The following is a 9,898-nucleotide window of genomic DNA, read 5'->3' on the forward strand; positions in this document are numbered from 1 at the left end:
GTCATGACTGGAATCCCTCTTGAATTAGTTTCATTGAACAGAGCCCAGGATAGCAATAAAAAAATTCCCTCCTTCCTTTTCTTGTGACTGTTAATATCCCCTCTGCCTTGTGCCAACTCTGACACCTACTCATCCACATTCATGAGCACAGTGAACCCATGGTGAACTCAAACGGCTGCCAGGATTCCAGCAGGCGTGCCTGGACGGTTTCTTCAAGATACTTCAGGTGGTGAATAAAAGAAAAGATGAAAAGTGAAAATAAAGAGGAGAACAAAAGACATTTAGAAAAACCCACTAAACAACCCAATGTGTTTATATAGTGCTGTTGGGCTGCTGCATGCATCTTCATGGATTTCTTGCACGCAAACACTTGTTATTGTTCCGTCCTCATGCAGAAACGTACCTGCTCACCACAACTAACACAGTGTGTCGGGTGGTGTGCTGGTGGGAGGGGATTGACCACCGAAAGCACCAGAAACTTTTAGTGTCAGGAACTTGAAGATTGTGCTGCGGTTAATCAGAAAACAGATTGACTCTAACATAGGGAGTTATTGTGGCGCCACAAGTCCCACCCCAAATGTCCCTGTACTTTCGCGAAAAAGCCTGATTCACTTGGAATAAATGCCACAACGTGTGACAATGACGCCTTAACTGACTTGTAGGAACAACCACACAACGGAGTTTGATTTGTGGTGATGGGACGACCTGTGTAATATACATGATTTATGCATGTGCATTTCCTAGTTTTGCCAAGGTGGTCATTAATAACATGAAGATTCAGACCGATCGGCGTAAACTGTACCGTCTCCCCCTGAAGTTAACAGGCCAAGAGGCCGAGACTGTGTTTCGTCACCTCCAGTTGTTTGTCGTCTCGTACCACATTCCCGTTCCAGCAGAAGGCCGGGGTTTTCCGGTGAGCAGCACACTCCACTGTTGCCACCCAGGGACAGAGCACAGAGGCCGTGTGTGTCGGCCGGCCGCCACATCACAGCCGCCCTCCCGCCTAAGTCTTTCTGATCTTCCCTACAGCACGCACGCACGCTCGCTCTTTCCTTCCTCTGCTCCCCCTTAACCACACAGATGAGAGAGGGCAGGAGCGAAGAAGGATGATCATCCCATGGGGGGAATCCCACATCCTGCAATTTGAATCCTTTGTCTGTCTCAGAAAAATGAGATTAAATTACTGATGGGGTAAAAAAAACAAACAAATCAGAAGAAAGAAATTGGGGTATAGAATGAGTCACATCAGTGACAACACCGCGACTATTACACCAGGAACATGCAGTTCACCGTGTAGAATAAAAGAGGACAAGTCTATTGAAGGGCGCACACTTCCTTTGCTCTAGACTGGATGTCAAAAGCCACTTCCGTGTGTTGAGTCACTCATTTCGGTTGACGGTTGCTGGTAGACCGCTGCGGCCGCATCCACTGTCCTTTCTTCCTCTTGTCTACTCATCCCAGCTCTCTCTCTCTCTCTCTCCCTCCCTTTCCTCGGCACTGGAGTTAGTCCGCACCGCTCTTGCCGGGCCAAGGCATGACTGACGCAAATCACTGGCAATTTCAAAGGGACGGCTCCACAAACGTCAGTTGTGTGGTGCGGTGATCGCCGCTAAACCGTTTGAGAAACATTAATGGGGATGGCGAACGTGCCTCATGGAAAAAACCCCGGAGCGGCAGAGGAGTCGGGTCCCCCCCCCCCCCCCCCTTCTTTCACATCCCACATCACTGATGGAAGTGATTAAGTATATTGGAGTGTAATTCCACCCCCCTCGGTCTCGCTCTTAAAATAGAGAAATAGAGAGGAGGAGGGCGGCTGGCCCGGGCGGATGTCTGAATTCCTCTGATTGGAGCAGAGCAGCGTCTCGCTATTAGGCTGATGTCGACCTGTGACCACAGCAGCAGGCCTGCCATGTGGGGGAGAGGGCCATAGCATCACTCACTGAGAGGGGCCCCCCCTCCCCCCCACCTCTCGTGCAAAAAGTCTTGCAGCCTCTTGCCATCCTGTGGTTTGGTTTCTTTTTTAGTGTATTATTGATTTCAAAGACATTCCTTACATTCAAATGTACACACAACCGCGCACATATGCTTCCTCGCACACAAGTTTACCCAGATCATGAGCGGCAGCAGACTTACAAACAAAAGAGGCACTGGCTTTAAAAAGAGACGTGCTTCTGGTCGGTTCCCTGTTTCTCAACATCTCCTTTTAATGGCGCTGGTTCATTATATGGAACACGTGTGTTTGAGTGCTCCGTTTCCACAACTGCGAGCGACTGCGCGGTGACTCGCGCGATATTTCTCATGATAATAAGCCGCACACGTCTGGCACGGTGGGGCTGCTCCGGGTTGTGTTGTGCTCACTGGAGGGCTGGTAGGAAATGGGGCATGAACGACTGGAAGATTTCAAAGGGAAGCAGAGGTTACGGCGAGTATGTACACGGCAACCATGTTCACAGCTGCCGGCCCTGTAATTTGGAAGGCTGCTAAATGACAAGGTAATTGCTGCAATAACAGCAGAAACGGTTGTAAAAGGCAAATTGCAAAGAATTGACGCTCTGGCGTTTTTGAACGCTGAGGCTGTCGGGGCTATCAGAGAGACAGGCATCTTTGGAACTCACGACGTTGATCTATCGCGGCGAGGTTAACCACACAAGATGACCCAGTGGCCACAACCACATTTCAGATGCTGAAGTTCTTATTACAGACAAACAAACAGGATTATTACACTGAGGTGCTGAAAATAAAAATCTCATCAGACTCCAGAATTACACAGAGGGCAGCTGCTGAGTCAAAACCTGAGATCTGATGCTATACCTCTAATGCTATGGTGCAACAGATGCAGAGCCTTTTTTTTTTTTTTTGAAGTGGCTCTGATCTGTTTCTTTGAAAGTCCACGAGGATGAGTTATATATGAATCCTTGTAATTGTGTCCTTGCCGAAAATATTTCGTGGACTTTGAGAGACTCCATGGCTCGACCTCTGCTGAACTCCCAAAACTCCAGAGACCTGAAAACAAATACATCACAATAAAACTTCCCGCTTGATGAGACTGGGTCAAAGCCTAGAATGAGACCTGACTGTGTGAGGTCAGCGTGGTTGAAAACAGTGGAACAGCTGTAAAAGTGTAAAAGACTACTGTACTTTCTATGGAAAGTAGCAAAAGGCTGCTAAAGTCCCTACATGACGTAACACACTTAGTAACATATTCATGATGTCAATGAAAGTATGAAACAGTGACAGATATGCTGACACGTAAAACTAAATGTTAACCAGCAGTCTCTTTCAATCCATATCCAAGCCTTTGGCTCTGCATTGTTAAAACCCTGATCTAAAAAATAGGATATAGATTTTCAGCTGGAATATCTCCAGAAGATTCACGTCGAGCGAGTGAGTGCTCTACCCAGGCGCCGACCCTTGTGCCTCGGACATGAACTACGGAATACCCAATTTTCAGCCCATTTTTCCAGAGAGTTCATGTCTGACAACAGCTATAGAGAGAGAGGTGCTTGCAGATGGAAAGCCTGACCTTGCACTTGTGGGGCAATACTTGCATCTCTGTTTGGCAGAAAGTTGCTTACATTTGTCAACTGTGCAACTTCATCAGCCCGTCAGTCTCGGTCACATTTCTCGGGACGGCCTTGTTGCTTTGGTCCCGCCAAAAATAAAGAGATGGCTTTCATTTTAAAAATTTTTTTACTGCCCCACAAAAATATGGTGGCAGCCTCTTTGCATCACATGACGGGAGATTATAACCGTGAAGAAAAGTGTCAACGCACGACAAAAACACTTATAGAGCCATACCGTATCATCTGATTGGAGGGATCTGTGATGAGCTCAGGGCCCCCGCAGTCGTGAAGTGTCAGTTAGTTTGCGGGTCACAAGTTCACGGGCGGCCTCGGTTAATACGCCGCCCCCGACGAGACCGGATTTGGCTGCGCTGTCATCAGATACGCGGCGCTGCAGAGCTCATCACATGCTCCGACCACAAACTAGAGACCGCCTGTGACCCAGTTCATGCTGATAATTGGTAACATCAAAAATTTGGCAGGAAAAAAATTGATGCAAACCTCCAACTTTCTCCGTTCGGCGACTGTCGTAATCCGAGACCACATGCCTGAGCCCGGCAGATGTGCTCACATAGATAAGGAAGACGTATGAGTGAGAGGCAACTCATGTTACCCGAAACTTGAAAGTGGTGCAGTTCCTGTTAACTGATGATATCTGATGTGATTCAACTGTTTTTGTAACTCAACTGTTTCAGAACTGCGTGGATTTCCATCTTAAGCGCCGCAGCAGAGCAATTCTTCTCTAGCACAACTTTTCTACTTTTTACTTTTCATTCAACAGAATAAATGTGTTCGGACAGACGCAACTATGTTAATTCTGGCTGTTGATTTTTTATTCTACATGGTCGCTGGAATAACAGGTAACGTTTCATCGTCTGGGAAAAGAGAAAATGGAATTCCAAATGCCTGTTTTAAGCCAAGACCCTAATAGTAAAAAAAAAAAAAAGTCAACACTGTCAAATACAATTTCAGAGACGTGGAATGAACTCAGACTGACCAAGTGTACTTTGAGTGCGCTGGTTTGATGATACTGTAGAAAATGAGCTGCAATCACAGTGTTTCTGACCTCCGTGCTGCCAAGCACTGCGAGGAGATCCAACTGGGTCCAGAGTTGACCCACGGGCCCAGAACAGGACCTACATAATGTGACAGATGTTTTTGATAGGCCGCCAACCACAGCTATGGCCTCCTCCAAGTTATACCCCAGAAGAACACCTCTCCCCATGGCCTCCCCTCCCACAAAATCCCCCCACACACCCTCCCTGAATCCCAAATCCCAGCTCCACACTAACTTAAGACAACTTCTCAAATGCATGGGGGTTGGCTCACCTCGATGTACAGTGCCTATATCCATCCCCTGGCCCTCTGCTCCCACCCCTGGAGTCTCCAGAGCGCCCACCTTCCTGCTGCGCTTGCCCTCCCACTGACTGATACCAGGGAACAGCCGTTAATCTGAGAGGGAACATTGGAGAACGTCTCCTTTTAATTATCAGAAAAGCTCAAACCCCGGCTTGGATAATGGATTCCAAATGGTGGAGCTCGGGCAGGAGTGGGTGCAGGGTTGAGGGGAGGCGGCCCATGGAGGGAGCAGAGGGCCAGGGGGAGGAGGAGGAGGCGGAGCAAAGAGATATGACTACCTCTCAGGTTCTGACCTCTGGCTGCCCCCGCGCTCGTGTACTCTGCCACAGATGAAGACCAGATTGACTGTGTTGGCCCAGGAGATGACTGAGTGACGGAATAATTTCACGAACAGAATCGTACACAGCTCAGTGGACCTATCCCCTCCCCACGGGGGCTAATATCTCTCTGAGCTGTTGATACCTCATGTGATTCAGAGATCTTTAACTAGTGCAGGCACCTCTCAACTGGACACCGGTGACGGAGCATGTTGCTTCATGACCACTTTCCCTGTCCTCTAACTAACGCGGCCTTTCCCGCGGGACAAGAAGCCCATAAAAGCATTCATCTTCATAGAAATAGTTGAACCCGATGGAACCATAATCTTTTATGTGCTGTCCTCCCCTCTACTCCCAGAACACACGGGGAGCTTGACAAAGACAGAGATTTTTTTTACATCCCGGGGGCTTAAGAGAAAAGGCAAAAATAACAGAATCACACAAAAACAAAACACAAGCTAATTACTATGGCTCCAAACACATCGAAAGAACACATAGATTCACACTCTGACTACAGGACCACCCGTGAGAGCTGACCCGGCCATGCCCCCCTACTGCTCAGCGCTGGCGTGTGTCCAGAACAAACTGGGCCTCTCCGTAGGGAGCGGCGAGGGCCTGAGGCCGCGCTGCTTAGCGAGCGCCGAAGGGGCGGCAGGGCTGCCGGTGGTCAGTCCCCGCTGGAGCTTCTGGGAATGGCGTCACACTCACACTAAGCCCAGTCCTCACACCAGCCAGCTCCGGGGGTTCAGGGCCCAGCGCGGAGGTTCGAGGAAAGAACGGCCATCGTGCGACCGAGCAGCTGGACTCGCTGTCATGGATGAGCTCATCCTGGCCCGCGTCCAAACGAGAGGCGAGCCAGACCCCATGTCGTCTGAGTCACTCTCAAGGCACAGATCAGTGCAGCAGCAGCGGCACACAAACAAAGTCCAGAGACTTTCTGAGGTTCAACTGAGGCCAGAGTGGTGACAGGGAGAGGGAGAACGTCTTAGCTGGACGGAGACTTAAACTAACGGCACGCTCCAAGTCCAAAAGAAGAGCTGTATAAGGACCGCATCTGTGTAAGAGATGGATTGGGAACCGAAAGAAGAAGAAAAAAGTACTGAAACAACATTTCATTAAAAGAAACTGCAACAAGGTCAAAGAGGCAAGAAAAAAGCTGCCTGTCTTCAAGGCTTCATTTGGTCTTATCGTGCTCACAGCCAGGCTCCCGTGAAGAAAGAACAACGAATCTTATCTGACAGATAGACCTCGGCGACTCCGGGTGATGCCAAGCAGCAAGCGGCATTCAGCGTCTTTCATCAAACACAGTGCGGAGGACGACACTTCCCAGACGACCGCGGGGAACTCTCGGCAGGCCTCTCCATATCATTTTAACCCAAACAGACCAGCTGGCCGACAACCTCCTCCTCCTCCTCGGCTGCTGCTGCTGCTGCTGACTTACGCAACCGTGGTGCAAAAGCACCCGTTCCTCACTGTTTACAGGTCAGACAGATGTTGTACGTATACACACACACTCACCAGTGCGTTGTGAACAAAACAATACTAAAATGCTGAGGAGTAACTGAGGAATCTGGGAGGCGCCGGGGTGATATCAGCTGTCGGACCGCTCCGGGACAACAGCGATAAGCAGAGCTAATTGGAGGCCGCCTGCTCTCCAACAAGGGCCAGTCAGTCCTCAGGAGAGGGTAAAGTCGAGGAAACGGTTTAATGGATCTGGATCTAATTTTCTTTTGCAGAGCGGACCGCTGCGATAACGTGCTCAGAACACAAACCGACGTCCCTATTGAAACGGGGGGGGGGGGGGGGGGGGGGGGAGACAGGAAGTGCGAAGGAATAACAGGTCGATGCAAGAAAATGACCCTTCGGTTCAATTAGCCAAATGATCTATAAGAATCTGTGTGCCGTTGATATAAAAACACACTGCCCATTAACCTGTGGTCTGCAAAAGGACACAGGCTCAGCAATTAACCCACATTCCCCAACTTCGCCAGCTGCCTCCATCTCCAAATGACTATAATTCCAAACAACGTGGTAATTTCCTCGGGCAGAGAGCGCATGCCTGGTGCGCTGCTGATTATGGCTTTTGGAAACTTATAAAGACAGTGGTTTCCTGGAGGGAGACCGCATCAGCTGTCATATTCATAATTATAGCATTTCTGCTATTTCTCCACGATCGTATAATTATCGTATCTCTGCTATTTCTATCAGTCGTGTAATTATCATATTCTTAGTCATTTCTACCTAAACTTTGTTTTCTGAAATTTCCTGGTTTTCTTTATGGCCCCCGCGACGTACAAAAATGCTGGTTCCTGCTTTTTCTCGCCTGCTTCCGTTTTCAGCTCGAGCTCCGCCTTCAGTGCTGGCCCGCGAAATCTGTACGACTAATTCACCGCAGATATGAGAAAACATGCGTGATATGAGAAAACAAGAAAGGGCCAACATCTCCAATCGCGACCGATTGACTCATTACAATAATATACTTAAGCCAAAAGTGGAGGGCTGCAACAGCTGCTCCACAGGACCACCACTCCATAAATTTAAGGGCAATTAGGCCACGAGCTCCACTAATGAACCAGACTAAACGCTGGAGGAGGGTTTGTGCTCGTGCGCCAGGTGTCGAGGCCGTGCGCAGGAAGTCCCAGCAGGAGCAACACCTGGGAATAATAAACCCTTTTTTTCAGCACACAACGGCTCCATCTCAGGGTTACACTGGAAAAGTAACGTGAAAGCTCCAGTATGCAGAGTTTAACACCACCAATTGGTGCAGTTCAGAAGTACGTTGGGCGCAACTGAACTTACACTTGAACATGATTGTTTAAAAAAATGTTTCCAGGCGGATAAATCACCAATATTACTACCACGGATTCCTAGATTATCCACACCAGCCTTTGTGGAAGAGGAAGTGCACTCTTTTTGCACTCTCATACGCGGTTATTGGGTTACTGCAAGAAATGCTGTGGTACTTGGATTGGCCCCTTAGCTTCCTTTAACAAGTACAGTATACAACGGAGAGGGGAAAAGAGCACGAGCAAGAAAAAAAACAAGGTTATCCTGCGGGCATGTAGTGCAACATTTGCCTCTGTGTTCCACTACAGTTGAATCATTGACAGTGAAGGGGGTGGGGAGGGGGGGGGGGTGGTTGTTGATTACACACATACAGTATATTCTTCTGTGGTGTTGTTGATACATCAGTGGATCATGAGGGAAATTAGAAACACGCCACTGTCCGTAAGCAATAACAGTAATATGTATTAATAAGCATGACTTCATTCATGCACAAGCGCTGACATTGTCCTGCTGCAGGCACCGGTGAGGTGACGCACGAAAACATGGATGAACCATTAACAAAGTAGTGTTGATCACAAACTAATGATACTGTTTCATAGGTCTTTTATTGAGTCGGTTTTGACCATGGGATCCTGGTGCGACCACCTGAAACAAAAGACGACTGGATAATATTGTCCAGGTGAAGCAGCTGCCCTTGTCCGACATCTTTCTCCGCCAAGTTTTAAGACCACCCCCTTTATGACACCTTCAACCCCCCTCCCCTCAGGTCAGAGGAACAGTGTTCTTTCTACAAGGCAAAGTACAATAGATTTAAAAAAATATTTGGTACCTATAATGCAATACGCATATTTTATCTACACGAGAGGCAGTCAATCCACATCTTTTCTTGTGGATTCTGACATTCTTCTTTTTTTATAAACCACATTCACCTTTTATACTATCTAATTGTCACACTGCAGCCCTGCATTTTTTATACAAACCACATATTGTATATGTTAGTGAAAAGCAGCAAAGAAAAAAAAACTGTTTTTGAATATGATTAACAACCCTGTCAATGTGTATTATTCATTTATCTTCAAAAGGGACGATTGGATATGGAGTCATAAAACATTAATAATGCCGTCCAAAGTAATACTACCACTGTAGAAAATGAGACCATATTCTAAAGACTGTCTAAAACATTATTACCTTCTCTACTCCATAATGCTATGGCTACCACTATGTCATAATAACCAGAACAGTGGAAAATGCAAGGAGGTTTTTCCTAATATCACACCAAACTGAGTCAACGAGAGAGCAGCAGCAGCACCCCCCCCCCGTCTCCACTTTGCTAAAAGGCCACCATTGTATGTGAAGAATTGCCATGGCTACTGCCGGCGAACTGTAAGCCTTTTCAGAATTATTAGCATTCCTCTCTACCCCGAGCACTGTAGCAAAGCTGCTCGCTTTACCATCAATCCGCCTCAAAGAGAAACACACCATTTCTTTCATTAGTGACTGCAGGAATTTCAATCTGGCTGGGAATTAATTAAAGTCGAATTATGGGCTGCGGCAATATTGAGCTGCCCAGACAAAATTCAACAACACCCGTGGAGGGCGAGGGTGAATGTGGCCTTGTTAATGAGCTGCGAGAGCTACCACCGGAGGAACTTGTCAGAGACACCGACTCAAGCAGTTATCGAGCAAGACAGCGATGAGACGATGGACAATATGATTGTGGATATAGCAGTTTTTCTTGGCCACCATTAATCCAGGTACTAGCGATTGTAAAACAGGTAAAAACAAATAGTTAGTGGAGACCAACGTTATGGCTTTTGGAATAAAAGTTAATGATCATCAGCTGTTTAAGAATAACCAACAAAAAAAAGGCAC

At 47.6% G+C, this 9,898-nt stretch overlaps 1 long non-coding RNA gene across 1 annotated transcript; it reads right to left on the bottom strand.

The window, feature by feature from the left end:
* Positions 1 to 2,182: 2,182 nt before the first annotated feature.
* Positions 2,183 to 4,181, bottom strand: LOC118288765. The gene is made up of 2 exons (XR_004785919.2): positions 3,799 to 4,181; positions 2,183 to 3,003 (listed from the first exon to the last, which is right to left on the bottom strand). It is a non-coding gene; the product is annotated as an uncharacterized LOC118288765 (long non-coding RNA).
* Positions 4,182 to 9,898: the final 5,717 nt, after the last annotated feature.

Source organism: Scophthalmus maximus, chromosome 17 (assembly GCF_022379125.1).
Source record: "Scophthalmus maximus strain ysfricsl-2021 chromosome 17, ASM2237912v1, whole genome shotgun sequence".
Classification (NCBI taxonomy): domain Eukaryota; kingdom Metazoa; phylum Chordata; class Actinopteri; order Pleuronectiformes; family Scophthalmidae; genus Scophthalmus; species Scophthalmus maximus.